Below are 15,126 nucleotides of genomic sequence, written 5' to 3' on the forward strand. Positions count from 1 at the left end.
CAGGGGGTAATGATGCAGCAGGACTTGAAGTTATTTTAGAGCTTGTTGCTGGAGCTGATGCTAGATTGAAAGATATGAATTTATGTTAATTTAGCTGAATCATAATGTGAGACACTAAAATTATACACGCACATGCATACAGAACCCATGAAATGTGTTTATGTTTATCTATAGTCTGACTAGATTGATATTATCTTCGCTTAGAATGTGAAATGTTGATAATTCCCTTAAGTAAAATTTACCATGTTTTTATAAAACATGTAAAAGTAGTCATAATGTTTTAGTGGAATATTGAAATAATTTGTATTATCATAGTATTACCATAATATAATTGTTAAGCTATGGTTACTATATCAAGACAATGATAAACTTATGTTCCCTTTCAGTCGGTCACTACGACGTCACGTCGTGACCGACGAATTGGGAACTCGCTTAGAGAGACCAATCTGCTTCAAATACTACAAAAAACGCCAATGAACTTGGCATTGAGATATTTGCATAATGCTGGCGCCGCCCCGCCAGGTGCGTATATAAGGCGCACGTGCAAAACAGGAAACCACCTTCCTTCGCTTCGAAAGCCGGCGTTATCTGACTGAGAAGCTACTCTCTGCTCTTCTGGGAACGGTTGCTGAAGTTGATTGACAAGCAGTACTAAAACAGCGGACGCTCGCAGTATTCCACTGCTCTGCATATTTTTTGTTTTGAGTTTAGTGTGTGCGTTGCCTTTCCCTGTGCGCATCATCAGCTGAGCACCTAAAGAGTGATTTCCCTAAAGAGTGATACGTGAGAGCTCTGTGTCTTTTTAAAGACAGCCACTCTCTCGTATATTCGGAGATCGGCGTCCTTTTCAGGATTGCTTTTCGTCCGTGCGATCTTGGATGTGAGAGGTATAAGGGTTCCAGTTTCGGTCACGAGCGCTGTCTTCATGCTTGGGCATCAAGCACTCTGAGGCTGCGCTCGTGGGGAGTTTTTGTTCTCTCTGTGAGAGCATACCCTCTTGGATTGCGGAGACGACTGACGTTTCTACGGGAATGCTGTCCGCGCCTTTGCAGTGCTGACACCGCCATGGTGCGGCTGTCAAGCGCTCGCATGACGCTCTTCGCATCACTACGCTGAGTAGGACGGAGGATACGTCCTCCACCTACCGGCCTTTCATCCTCAGCCGGTTGAGGCTCCGGTGGAGACGGCAGAGTCGTGTTCTACGATTTCTGCCGATCCATTGGACCTCCTTCTGGTCCCGTTCACTTCTGCAGCATCAGAGGGGTGTCCAATTTCCTCCGAAGTGGAGTCGTTCCGGAGATGGCGGCCGTGCCCGCTCGAGCGGCGGAAACGGTAGAGTTGGAGAGGTTAACCCCTCTCCGCCCGAACCGTACTGCCCACGTGATTGGTATTTCGGAGCTGCTCGGGCCTCTCAGTCCTCTGCTCCTGTGCCTTTCTTCCCGACGGCACGAAGAGCTGACGTGATTTGCGGCCATCCGGTCGTTCAGCTTCAGCTTTCACCCCTCATCTCCCTCACCAGGGGAGCCGCTAAGGGCGGGGACCCCTTCAGTGGAGCGGGGGGTTGCGATGCAGCTGCGTTCCTGGAGAGACTACCCAACCCTTCCCTCCCGTGTTTGTAGACAGTCGTCCGGTTACGGGCGCTGTCTGTCAGGCATGCGGAGAGGCGGCTTCAGCCCTGCACGCAATAACGTTGCTACAGGTTCACTAAGGATTTACGAGGGAAGCCGCGACCTTCAGTCGTGCGATGTTCACCACAGTGGTTCAAGATCGCCACCTTTGGCTGTGTCTGGCTGACGGACGCAGGCGAGAACAACTTCTTGAATGCGCCTGTCTCACAGACCGGCCTCTTCGGCGAGGCCGTGGAGTCGTACAGCTCCACTGCGCAGACTGAGGCGATCTCTTAGGTCATGCCCCGGCGAAGGAGAGCTGCCCTTGGTAAAAACCACCACGCCGGCTCCTCAGTCTGCCTCTCGCTGTCGGCGTGCTGCGGCGACCACCTTCGTTCCCCTCCTCGGACCCCATCTCGGCAGCGCGGTGGAACCGGTCGTCAGCAGCTCGCCCGCCCGCTTAGCCGCGTCCCGTGAAATCGGGAGTTTAAGTGGCCAGTAAGCGGGCGACCCGGATTGGCAGAGGATCACTCTTCAGGAGACGGTGATTCGCTCCTTCCCCCGATAGAGGGTCGGGTGGAAAATTCTTGGTTTGCATATGTTCCACCGGCTGTTTAGCCGGTACCCACTTAACCACACATAGAGTGCATTCCTCTTCCCTCTCCAGGTCTCCAGAGGATCGAGAGAGCCGTGAGCGGGCACACACCAGCTCACCCTACCTCTCCTCTATCGCCAGCGGGTGTTCTGAGGAGTCCGAGCCCTCCACTGAGGAGACCGGACAACCATCACCCTCATCGGAGTCTGTGCTCTCCGCAGAGGAGACCAGACGACCGTCACCTTCAGCGGGCTCAGGTCAGTGTGTCACACACACACACACACACATACTGTAGATGCTTATGCTGTCACAGCAGACGCACCGGCAGTCTCACCTGTCTCGCTTCGCTGCCCCACCGCGGGTACTTCGGTAGTGTCGTTAATTCTCCTCGTACGGTGCCTGGGTGCTTGGCTTCAGTTCCCAGCCCGTTCGTTGGGTTTTACGCACGATCCGCCTCGGTTACGAAGTACAATTACCGGCACAACCCCAAAATTCTCGGGCTTTCGTTTTCACTATAGTGAAAGTGTCCGATGCACATGTACTGCGTGCATAAGTCGATGTCCTGCTGGCGAAGGATAATCGAGCCGGTCCCTCTTACCGAGATGATGATATGATGATAGGGTTTTTCCAGCCTTTATCTCATAGTACCCAAAATACGCGGTGGGTGACGATCGATTTGATTTACGCACCGGCTCCACAAAGGTGGTCTTTTTGGATGATAACGCCGAGGCTCGTATTTCAATATTCAGATCGGTTTGCAGCCTTAGACCTGTAAGACGTGTACTTTTTGTGTCCATCTCCCTCGCCTTAGACCGTTTTCGCTCTGCGTCGTGGGGTGGGCATATTAATATTAAGTACATCATTCGAGCTGTCTCTCTCTCTCCGTGTCTCCATGAAAGTGCTAGTCACGACATTACAATATCAGAGAGAGAGCGTTGTTTGCATTCTGCTTTTATTTACGTTGACTTATAATAGCCCGTTCTTGGCAGACGTGCGCGAACACAGAGAGTTAATGCTTCGGCATCTCGCTCGTTTAAGTCATCAGGTCGACTGGGTAAGAGCAACTTTGCCCCGTGCAGAGGATCCTTTTCTCAGTATGGAATTAGACTCGATCAACTAATTGGCGTGTTTTACAAGAGCGCGCAACTAGTCAGTTCTGACTTGCCTCGGTTTAATTCGAGGGAAGTACGCGGTCCCTCTGAAACAATTTCAGAAGCCCTGGACATATGACAGCATGCTGCAGATGTGACGCTGCTCGAGCTGCGTCATATGAGACCGCTTCAGCGTTGGCTTTACGATCAAGTCTCGAGGAGAGCGTGGCGCACCGGCATGCATTGTGTAAACACTGCACCTGCGTGTCATTTAAATTTCCCCGTAGTAGACCCAGCATTTCTGATAGCAAGATATGCCTCTGAGGGGTCTCCTGGCATTCTGTAGCATACGATGCCCTAAGCACGGGATGTTCAGCCACGTATGACGGGCTTGCAGTCTGGGGTGTGCATAGCACCCCAACTGCCGCGAGCGGTGCGCTGTATATCTGGGACTTGTACGCTCCGCTATGGAGATGCGAGGGAAGGATGTATTTGTCGACACCGATAACTTTGCGACTGTTGCGTTATTTACCGTTAAGGCGGTTTTGCGCTCTCGTCACCTGTCGCATCTCGCTCGTCATCTCCTCCTTTGGAGTCAGAAGCATCTGAGGTCCCTTCGTGCCATTTACATCCCGGGATCGCTCAATACGGCGGTACGCGCTTCCCGAGCTGCGCCCCCGGCGAATGGCAACTCCACCCCCAGACGGTCCAGCTAATTTGGAAGAAGTTCGGTTGTGCGTAGATAGATCTGTTTGCGTCGCCGGACGATACCCACTGTCGCCTATTTTATTCACTAACGAGGGCAGCCTCTGCGTGGATGCGTTGGCACACAGCTGGCCGCGGGGGGTGCGTAAATACGCATTCCTTCCAGTGAGCTTTATTGCGCAGACACTGTGCAAAGTCAGGCAGGACGAGGAGAGCCTTTATTAATCGTCCGTACTGGACGACCAAGAATTGGTTTTCATAGTTAATGCTCCTCGCGACAGCCCTCCCTGGCGGATTTCCCTGAGGAAGGACTTTCTTTCTTAGGAAGGGGCACATTTGGCACTCGCGCCCCGACCTGTCCATGTATGGTCGTTGAGCGCGCGCAGGGTTTAGGTGATTTATCGCAAGCGATATCTAACACCATCGACGCGGTTCGAGCACCGTCCACAGGACGGGCTTACGCGCTTAATGAAACCTTTTTCGTCACCCGGTGCTCTTCGCAACGCGAGGACCCAGAGAATGCCCTTTAACATTATGCTTTATATCTTTAACATGGGTTAGATGGTAGGCTGTCCCTCCGCCATTAAAGTTGATATCGCCGCTATTTCTGCTCATCACTCACTTATCTACGGCAGATCAGTTGGCCAGCATGATTTAATTATTACATTTTAAAGAGGCGCTCGCAGGCTAAACCCCTCGCGCCCTCCCTCTTTTTCCTGAGACCTGTCCATGGTGCTGAAGCCTTCAGGTCTCCGATTTAGCCTTTGCAGTTTGCGAGTCTGAAGTTTTTATCAATGAAAACTCTGACCCTGCTAGCATTGGCCTCCATGAAGAGAGTAGGAGATTTACATGCATTCTCTGTTGACGATTCGTGCCTTTAGTTTGGTCCTGCTGTCTCACTGAAGACCCAGACCAGGCTACGTGCCCAAAGTTCCCACCACTCCCTTCAGAGATAAGGTGGTGAGCTTGCAAGCGTTGCCTTTGGAGCAGGCAAACCCAACCGAGGCTTTGTTGTGCCCCGTACGCGCACTGCGATTCTACGTGGTCTGCACGCAAAGCTTCAGGACCTCAGACCAGCTCTTTGTTTGTTATGGTGGCCAGCAGAAAGGGAAAGCTGTCACTAAGCAGAGGATGTCTCATTGGATAGTTCATACTATCGCCCTAGTTTACACTTTGCAGGGCATTCCTTGCCCTTTAATTTGAGAGCGCATTCCACACGGAGTGTTGCCTCATCTTGGGCTTTAGCTCGTGGTTCCTCGCTAACAGACATCTGTAGAGCTGCTGGTTGGGCGACACTTAATACGTTCATTAGATTTTACAATGTTCGTATCGAGCCTGTATCCTCTCGTGTTCTTTCCTCACCAGGGAGGGCACGGAGAGCAGACTCGCAAGTCGGCTTGCAGCCTCCGACTGAGGCTCCAAATTGAGTTTTCAGTATGGAAGGCTAACAGAGCAAAAATGCGTAATGGTTTGATTTGCTCCCTCCACTGCCTTGACAGCCTTTGTTGCGGAGCATTGGCTGTCAGCCTTTCACTAGTTGTATTCTTACGAACCTATGTGTTTGGCCAGGGCCCCACATTGCGTCCCAACGGGTTCCTTTGTGAGTATTATTCCGTGGGGTTAATCCTACTAGCCCACGTTTCCCTTAGCAGAGCACTGCTTTGCTTACACAGCCACGGCTGTCATTTAGACTTCAACTACGGTTGACTTTCGCCCACCAATAGCCCTTAACGGGGCGGTGGCTTCCGCAGCGTCCCTATACCGCTCGGATAGGGCGCTTCCCAGTCGCTGGCACTACTGTGGGTTAAAGGAACATCTAGTGCCCGGCCTTCTGCCTTAAAACCTAATTCTCCTTATCCTTAAGTGGAACCGGAGGGCTTTACGCAGACACTGGAAGAGGTCAGCCCCTAGTGGCGTTTTGGTAGGGATTCCCAATTCGTCGGTCACGACGTGACGTCGTAGTGACCGACTGAAAGGGAACGTCTCGGTTACGGATGTAACCCTCGTTCCCTGAAGGAGGGAACGGAGACGTCACGTCCCGTCGCCACAGGTGCTGCCACCTGCTGTTTAGGCCGGTCCTTCCGGCTTTCTCAGCGAACAGAAGCTGATTTCCTTATTTGCACGTGCGCCTTATATACGCACCTGGCGGGGCGGCGCCAGCATTATGCAAATATCTCAATGCCAAGTTCATTGGCGTTTTTTGTAGTATTCGAAGCAGATTGGTCTCTCTAAGCGAGTTCCCAATTCGTCGGTCACGACGTGACGTCTCCGTTCCCTCCTTCAGGGAACGAGGGTTACATCCGTAACCGAGACGTTTTCAATGGTTTTATCATGGTAAATTTTTGTAAGGGTTGTAAATGTCAGTCCAAAACATGAAATGGAGAATGCATGAGCACTGGCATGGGGCATGGACTGCCTGCAACATGGACTTACTCTCAAAAACTGTTAGCTGTGTGTTACAAAATTCATTTTCATAAGGGAAATGTTAGAAGAGCACATTATTGTGGCCATATCTCAACAAACATTTTCTCTGTTGCATAATTTCACATTGCAGCACCAATATTATCATCTCTCTTGTTTTGCACTGTTTAAAGCTGTGTATGAAAACTCCATAGCTTTTATTGTCAGTGTTACAAACGTCGTACAAACGTTACAAACAAAAATCGTAAAGTGCTGCAAATGTGATGCAGGTTCGTTATATACTTTATAGATAAAGTAATCAAGTCTTGCAACCCCCTTTGTCATAAACAAATCACCACAATACCCTTTGACTGATGAATCACACCAAAATCAGGCTAAAATCTTTTTGTCTGCAAGAGGTATTAGGATGCATCTGGGTCAAAGACTGGAGGAATGAGAAAGCATCCATTTGAATATTTTAAAGCAACACTGCATTAGCATTTGCCCTACATGCACCCAAAGTGTAATTCAGTGTTTTGTAAAGAAAATTTGATATATTCTATTTTTTTAAAGGAAGATTATATCCTAAACATGTACTGACATGACTCATCTTGACAGTGTTCTTAAATTATTTTTAGATATAAAAAAAAATTGGATTTGTAAGGTACCACCCACAAGCCCAACGACGGATACAAGTGGAGTGGGTGAAGGGGACTCGTGTTCGTTCCTTCCTCAGCGCTTCTAGAAGAATAATTCCATATCATGATTAAATTAATTTCTTTGATCTCTGTGTTTAAATTATAATCTGACTCCAATTTAATATATTAAGAATTTAGTGCATTATTCCAATTATCTGTTGATCATAATTTAGATGTTTGATTATTTATTAATTCCCATAGTCTTAGTTATTCGTTCATTAGGGACCCGGTATCGCACAGAGCATACGCCGGCCGTTTGCGTACATCTCACAGACACAAAATTGTCAGTCTGATCTTAGTCAGAGGTTGCCGGGAAAACTAATATTTCTATGTCTGGCCGCTCCATGCTTGCTCCGATCATAAAAATAGTTTTCTTTAGTTTAGCGCTCATGCAACTTGCTAAGGCAGGTAATAAACATAAATCTGAGAGTTTTAATGAATGTGCCCCATGCTCCATTCGACCATCAAAACCTCAGTCTGTTAATATCCTGACAGGATAATCTTGCGGTAATACCAGACTCGTTCTAATCTACTGGTCATAACAATTTCTGAAAGAATTAAAATAAATCAATACAATTTCTGAAGAATTCAGATGAATCAAATGTAACAATTTATTATACCAGGCAGGTTTCAGCTTCAAACATAAATTAAACAATATCATACAGAATTTGATTCAATTCCAATTAATTAAAATGATCAACAGTTGCAAAAGTTACAAAGTCATACCTGGCAATAGACACTCTGGCTACAGAGTACTTCCATCATGAATATAATATACCCAAAATGGTGTAAGAAGATTCTGTTAAAGATTTCTCCCATAATGTTTGAATACACACACAAAGTGTGGAGAAGTTTCTTACTAAAGAATACTTCCATAATGTCTGAATACACACACCCAAAGTGTGGGGAAGATTCTTGCTAAAGAATACTTCCCAGAGTCTCTTGCCAAGCCACCTTATATACACAGAATGAGACAAAGAATAGTAACATCTCAAATCAGGATTTGGTTGGTTGGTTCTCGTGACCTAAAGGAGCACCAAATGGGACTGTTAACCATCTGTAATCTAGATCTCCTCATGAGTTGACACCCATCACAGGAGTACAGATTATGTCTTAAGTTTTAAACTTTGATATACTTTCTCTTAGCATTATAGAAATTAGACCTTTTTAACCATTGCACCATCACCTTTAAAACAACACCAAACATGAAAATGAAACCTTCGTAGCATCACAACATATGATATACACAATGTTACATGTGTTTAGTATATTTCCAGTAACCAAAACTTTAAAGGAGAAGAGAGAGGGGGTGAAATACAGATCAGTTCCTGGGTATCCGTGACCCCTGTGGAGAGAGACAACAGGTCTCTCAAAAATAGACACAGAATGTGGTTTTTATTGTTTTATGGTCCAGCTCCAAAAACAAAACTTGTCCACCTGTCCTTCAGATTTCTTGCCTGTAAACTTGACAGTATAGTTGACTGATGTCTTAATCTCATTCTTCATTTTAACCAAACATCTCCACTCTCTGTTGTTGTCTTCATTCAGGAGTATTGTTGTCAGAGTGATGATACAGGGTCCTGATGCTGATATCTGATATCTGGAGTCCCCTAGCAGATTAACATCAGCCTGATTTACCCAGAACAGCTGAAGATTGTCAGAATGAATCAAACCCTCACAAGTGTTATCAAATGTAAACAACTGACAGGTGAGAGTCACAGAGCTGCCTGATCTTATCTCAGTCTGTGCGGATGATGAAGAAACTGAAACAGAAATGATAGACATGAGACTTATTGGGGACATTTATTTACAAAATGAACAGAAACACTGACCATAAAGAACATGTAGAAAAATCTGTTCATCAGTTCCATGTTTTTGTCCATTCACATATTGTCTGCAGGTGTATTGTCCACGATCATCTTTTGTTGTTTTATAGATGTTCAGAGAGCAGTCAGACCCCAGACTCAGTCTCTCAGCTCTCTCTATGTTTTTATTCTTTATTCCTCCCTCAATCAGTTCTTCTGCAGCTGATGAACTATGTTTGCTGTAGGTCCATGTAGTTGAGGTGCAGCCAGAAAGAGCATTAATACAGGCCAGAGCGACATTTTCACCAGAACTACTGAACACATGAGTCTCTCCAGTCACACCTGAAACACAGTAGATTGGGTGTTTTATATATTTATACATATTTATAAATAAATTCAAAGATTTAAACATTGCAGAGTTGATTATTTAAATGACAAAGAGCAGATATATTCTTAAGATTATGACATCCAGTCTTAGATAGATAGATAGATCTAGATAGATAGATAGATTTTTATATGCTTTGTCATTGGGTTGTTTCCAGAAATTAATAGGGGCATAGCTGAATATTTAACATTGCTATTAAAACTATCAACCCCTTCTTTCCAGCATAACAGAGCATACAACTATTAAGATGACTGTACATGCAATGCGCATTTATACTAAGTGCAACAGAGAATTTAGTGTGAGCCTAATACACGTGACTCTATTTACAATGAATATCTTAATAATTTGTGTTGTTGAATTTTGACACCGTTTCATTGTTTGTTCATAATATTTATAATTATGTCAGTTTTTCTAAAAGTATCAATATTTTAATTATATGATTATATATTAGATGATTATATGATGTATATGAGTCCCAAAAGATAGTGTGGAAAATAGGAGACAGCTCCGTGGCACAGAGCTTAAGCACCCTTGCTGGGATGCCGTCTGGCCCTGTTGCTTTGCCAGGTTTCTGGTTCCTCGCTAACAGACATTTGTAGAGCTGCTGGCTGGGCGACACCTAACACGTTCACTAGATTCTATAGTGTTCCTATCGAGCCGGTATCCTCTCGGGTTTTCTTCACAAACCGGTGAGAACACCCAGGGTCGGCTCGTGTGTCGGCTTACAGATTCATTTTGACGCTACACTGTAGTGTCATTATGGAATGCCGAAAAGGTAAAAACGTCACAAAAAACTTTTTTGACTCTCCTCCATCGCCTTGATTGCCGATGTTGCGGAGCATCAGCTGTAATAGATGTATTCTTTGAAAACATCTTACACTTAATTGTTATAGATGACTTCTCATATTGTATGGGCACTTTATATGAAGTCTCATTACTGATATGATAATATATACAGTAACACTTTATTTTAGGGGTCCATAATAATGCATTAATAAGGCATTAATTAAGGCATAATTAGGTATAGTCATACTATATTATCAATAAATTACAGCTAATTAACCATTAATAAGACAGTAATTGATGATTCGTTAAAAAATATAGAGTAAGACTATATTACCCATTACTCATTAATTAATTAACTATGGTTAAGAAGATAATTAATTGTTAACCGCATAAATAGTATCACAATATTTACTAAGTAAAACTTAATAACAAATGTTTCAATTACACGTACTAAGTAAAATATATAATGCTATATTTGTGGGATTTTAAGATTCAAAGCAATATTAAGAGCAATTTTGGCTTAGTACTGCCACCAATAAATTGCTAATATCTTCTAATAAAGTCAATTTGACCCCCTATTCTAAAGTAAATCTTTTACCTTCAATTATTGATTTATTGATTTAAATGTGTTGTGTATTAAAGCAATATATATACCAAACATGCACATCACATAACAGCATGATTTTTCATCAAAATGAAACTGAACATGTTGAAACTAATGCCTTTCCTTTCTCACTGCCAGATTCTGTATTTAGTGATCATTAAATAGATGGATGTTCACATCACAGATCTTGTGTATGAATGTTTTACTTTACCTGTGAATGGTGAGCAGAGAATGATGAGTCCCAGCAGACATATATGAATCTGAACAGCCATTATTTGTTTCTGTTAGTGCTTCTCTTTTAATGATGTCCTAACAGCTCTTCTTTAAAAAAATTTAGCCCTTCCTGTGGTTTATAACCTCCTAGTATCAGCAACTGAGTGTTAACTCATCAAACCACGAAACCGTCATAGGATTATAGCAGTGCACGATGGAACGGCAAATTATATTTTATAAAATAAATAATGCAGTATCAGTTCTTTACTGATTTATAATATATAAGTTTACATACTATTTGCGTTGTAACATGATTATGCTTGAAATAAAAACAGGCCGTGCAGACAGTGTGTGTTTCTCAGTTTCTGGGCACCTCATGTTGCACCTTGTGCTTGGTTCTTTTTAAGTTTGTGTAGTTTATTTGTTTCCCATTTTAGCTCAAATCCAAGCATGTGTGTTATTTGACTTTGTATTGTAGTTTTGTAATATAATAATTTAATATTTTGGCATTATTTTTTAAAAATGTTGCTATTATTATTTTTATGTTATAAATGCCTAAATAGTCCTATAGCTATTTCTGCTATTATTGTACCTAACAACACCAGTTTCACATTTAAGCAACACTTTCAGTAGACAGCAAAGATCTGCCTGTTGAGGTTTTAAACTGTGAGAATTTTCAGCATGAGAACCACATTTAACATAGCTGCACAGTTCTGTATTATTAGCATTGTATTGTTATTTTGTGGATTGTGTAAGACATTGTTAAACACGTTTTTTTCAAAGTAACATTTGGTGTTTATTGAGAATAGAAACACAGCTGGCATTAGACCATACTGGTGTTGAATTCTGATTTCCTGGTTTACACTAAAGAATATTTATGTGGTCGTAGTAAGACCACCATGACAACTGTAGAGGTTTTCTGCAGTCTGTGACAGACAGTGATTGTGTTTATTTGTGTGCATAATTATTTTGGAATTTACAAACTGAAAATGTAAATGTTTTAGACTTGCACATTTCAGATTCAGTTGCAACGATGTTGTAAGTATTGCTTTAACAAACACAAAAATTAACAAATAAATGTAACTGTACTTGGTTTTCTTACTTAAAATCTTCTTTTCATCTAAAGAATTGATAATCACTTTATTTAGTTAAAACTGTAGGCAGAAATTATGACTCATTCAGATAGTTTTACTTGTCTGTGTATGTTTTACTTATTTGATATCCTATATGAAATCAAATAAACAGAAATGGGAAAATCAGCTCAATTTTCTGTTAGTTTAACAAAAGGAAAATGAGATTTTGAGGCTAAACAAAGGACACTGATATATTTTAAGATATGTCGGTGCAAGTTGTTTTCAGTTTGGACAGCTCTTACATTTATTTTAGTTTAGGACTAGTCTAATCCCAGTCTGGGAAACTGACTTATAAAGGATGAAATATAGCTGTTTTACCCATATTTAAAGGTATTTAGACTGTTTTACACAAGTACATATCTATCATTATTACACGGCTCTCTGGAATACTTGATTCTGATTGGTCAGTTGAGACATTTGCACGTTCGTTCTTTTCAAATAATACCCGCTCCAAAGTAATAACGCATAGCCGGTACTACTTTTACGAGTAAAATCGCTCCGTGCCAATAAAGATTACTGTTTGGTGCCATCTTGTGACAAACACTGGACAACCACAATTAAGAATGGAAAATTTGGACATTAATTTTAACATGTACGGAAAAAACAAAACATTTAAACAGTGGCTAGAAGAACGAACAACGACAAAACAGAGAGCTTACTGAGACTGAAAATAGAGCATGACAGCTACGAAGCCAACACACAAAAAAATACAGAATGGGCATTAAAACTTCTCAAACACTGGCTAAAATAGAAAAAAATGGAGACAGACAAGTATGAAGCAGAGGATCTTAATAAGGTATTACGATCATTTTATGCATCTGTGCAAAGTTTCGCGGAAGGATAAAAATGTTAATTTAAAACAAATATGCCAATAAAATGTTTCAAATTCATATTCATGTCCAGTTTTTTCTTATGTGGCAAGTAGCTGTGTAATAAGCGGGATAATGTAGAGGCAGCCGGTAGTTATCGGGTCAATAAGCCCCTTCAGTGTGATACAAGACCCTCCGCTTCGCGTCGGGTCCTAATCACACTGTCGGGGCTTATTTCTCGATAACTACCGGCTGCCTCTACATTATCCCTTACTTAAGCATTAAAAAGCTGAGCTTTGTTTACCTGTATTTTTAGGTGTTTTGACTGTTTTAACGTAAGTAAATACATTTCCACCAACTGCGGAGCGGCTGCAGATTTGCACTGCATTACGGCTCTGCACTCCGCCGTCCGCCAATACCCACCGCAGTCGTTCCGCAGTCGGTGGAAATCCGGGGAAAGGGGCTAGTGCTCAGGCATCCTCCACCCCAAACTCCCCCACCCTCTTAGTAAAACCTACATGGACCTTTACTTCTTTTATTAAGTGGAATGCAAAATTTTTAGTAAACAATTTACAATAACCTGTATGTAGCCTTCAAATATCTGCATCTAAAATCTTTTCATATTTATTTAAATGTTTTTGGATGGATTTAAAAAAGTTATCGTATATGTATATACAACAAACAGTTATTTTGTTCTACAGGCACACTTCAGGGTGTCACGGTGAAATCCGTGTCATGTTTTGTGTCTGTCCTGATTACGTCACCTGGACAATTCATTGATTCCTCATCACTCCTGCACATCATTAGTCTGTCTGTATTTATACCCCTGTTTGTGTTGTACTCACTGGCCGGATGATTGTCGCTGATGTCATGCTTGTTTCCAGTGTTTCAGTCGTTGTTCTTACCTGCCCGTGTTGTTCCTCATGTTTGATTTCATAAATGTTACCCTTTCGTGTGAACCCTGCGTTTGTGTCCTTACTCGTGTTCCCGATCGTGACAGAATCATCCGGCCAGTGAAGGACGCAGCGGGTTGGAGGGTCGGCTCGATTCCGGAGATTCCCCTGCTGGTAGAGTCGTCTGGGTCGGTTCCTGAGAGGTCCACCACTATGCTCGTTTTGGGGCTCGAGAACGGACGCCACGCTCGATTTTTCCCCGGGGTGGTCGCCACCGTGGAGGAGCCCCTTTCCTCGGGATGGTGGGTGTCGATCACCAGGACGACCAGATCCCCGTCGGTTCCCAGGAGGGTGGAGTCTTCGGAGTCGGTCCCTGAGATGGCCACTCCGGTTCTCCCGGCCGTGCCCCGGCTTCCTGCCCTGCCAGTTTCTCCCCGGTTTCCGCCGGCTCCGTCGTGGTCTCCAAACCCTCCATCCCTCCCCTGGATCCACCCTACCAGACTTCCTGTTTGTTTTGTTTTTGAGTGTCTGGTAGCCACTCGTTAAGGGGAGGGTAATGTCACGGTGAAATCCGTGTCATGTTTTGTGTCTGTCCTGATTACGTCACCTGGACAATTCATTGATTCCTCATCACACCTGCACATCATTAGTCTGTCTGTATTTATACCCCTGTTCGTGTTGTACTCATTTGCCGGATGATTGTCGCTGATGTCATGTTTGTTTCCAGTGTTTCAGTCGCTGTTCTTACCTGCCCGTGTTATTCCTCATGTTTGATTTCATGTTATTTATATTAAATGTTACCCTTTCGTGTGAACCCTGCGTTTGTGTCCTTACTCGTGTTCCCGATCGTGACACAGGGATGTTGTTTTTCACCTTTGTCATATTATGTGTCGCGAATTCATGTATGATCACGCGAATATCACGAATATGGCACAAGATAGGCATATTATTAAATATACAAATGACTCTAATAATCTAGTCTTCTACAGGAACAGGATCAAGGATGTGGTGTACCTTCAGTTAAAAGTGGATAAAACCAAGGACATACAATCTGGCAAACATAAACATGGTGTGCATTAAATGACTAACAATAAGTAAAAATTTTGGTTGTTTGCAATAAATTCAAAGTTTTTTAAGGAAGATAAAATCATTTAGTAAGTAAAAAAAGTAAATTTTGTATCATATGTTTTTTTCCCAATATGTGCAAGTCATTAATTTCCACCTTACAAGCATCTTTTGCAGCGATTTTTGTGTGAGCATATCAGTGAACACCCCTGACCACTCGGTGAGTCTCACGTCATTGTAAATGAAAGTTTAATGCATTTTAGGAAGGATTGTTCCCGTGCACCTACGCAGCCATTGTAGAGGTGGGAGGTGATACCACAAACACCCGAAAATGCAG

At 43.3% G+C, this 15,126-nt stretch overlaps 1 pseudogene; it reads right to left on the bottom strand.

The window, feature by feature from the left end:
- Positions 1–7,683: 7,683 nt before the first annotated feature.
- Positions 7,684–10,318, bottom strand: LOC141367243 (uncharacterized; annotated as a pseudogene).
- Between the last annotated feature and the right edge of the window lie 4,808 nt (positions 10,319–15,126).

This window comes from Misgurnus anguillicaudatus, chromosome 10 (genome assembly GCF_027580225.2).
Source record: "Misgurnus anguillicaudatus chromosome 10, ASM2758022v2, whole genome shotgun sequence".
Classification (NCBI taxonomy): domain Eukaryota; kingdom Metazoa; phylum Chordata; class Actinopteri; order Cypriniformes; family Cobitidae; genus Misgurnus; species Misgurnus anguillicaudatus.